The sequence below is a fragment of the Schistocerca nitens genome, chromosome 3 (genome assembly GCF_023898315.1).
Source record: "Schistocerca nitens isolate TAMUIC-IGC-003100 chromosome 3, iqSchNite1.1, whole genome shotgun sequence".
In the NCBI taxonomy this organism is placed as follows: domain Eukaryota; kingdom Metazoa; phylum Arthropoda; class Insecta; order Orthoptera; family Acrididae; genus Schistocerca; species Schistocerca nitens.
This window is the reverse complement of record NC_064616.1, coordinates 211,765,426-211,766,572: the sequence shown is the minus strand read 5'-3', so window position 1 is coordinate 211,766,572 and position 1,147 is coordinate 211,765,426.

The window sequence follows — 1,147 nt, the reverse complement described above, 5'->3', positions numbered from 1 at the left end:
GGAGAAAGTTGCTAACTGAAATTTTGTAAGGTTTAAATGGTTCAAATGGCTCTGAGCGCTATGGGACTTAACTTCTCACGTCATCAGCTCCCTAGAACTTAGAACTACTTAAACCTAACTAACCTGAGGACATCACACACATCCATGCCCGAGGCAGGATTCGAACCTGCGACCGTAGCGGTCGCGCGGTTCGAGACTGTAGCGCCTAGTACTGCTCGGCCACCCCGGTCGGCATTTCGTAAGAAAATCCCGCCTTGTTTTAATAATTTCCTTTATCATGTACGTGACGCTCCCTCTCCTAATTCTCGATAATACAAAATGTGCTGCTCTTCTTTGAACTTTCTCAATGTACTCCGTTAATCCTATCTGGTAAGAAGCCCAGACCGCGCAGCATTACTACAAAAGAGGACGGGCAAGCGTAGTGTAGGCAGTCCCTTTGGTAAATATGCTGCATCTTCTGAGTATTCTGCCAATAAAACGCAGTCTTTGGTTCACTTTCCCACAACATTATCTACGTGTTCTTCCCAGCTTCAGTTGTGCCTAATTGTAATTCCTAGGTATTTTGTTGAATTTCCGGCCTTCAGATTTGATTGGTTTATCGTGTACTCGAAGTTTAACGGATTTCATGTAGCACCCATGTGAATGACCTCACACTTTTTATTACACTCCTGGAAATGGAAAAAAGAACACATTGACACCGGTGTGTCAGACCCACCATACTTGCTCCGGACACTGCGAGAGGGCTGTACAAGCAATGATCACACGCACGGCACAGTGGACACACCAGGAACCGCGGTGTTGGCCGTCGAATGGCGCTAGCTGCGCAGCATTTGTGCACCGCCGCCGTCAGTGTCAGCCAGTTTGCCGTGGCATACGGAGCTCCATCGCAGTCTTTAACACTGGTAGCATGCCGCGACAGCGTGGACGTGAACCGTATGTGCAGTTGACGGACTTTGAGCGAGGGCGTATAGTGGACATGCGGGAGGCCGGGTGGACGTACCGCCGAATTGCTCAACACGTGGGGCGTGAGGTCTCCACAGTACATCGATGTTGTCGCCAGTGGTCGGCGGAAGGTGCACGTGCCCGTCGACCTGGGACCGGACCGCAGCGACGCACGGATGCACGCCAAGACCGTAGGATCCTACGC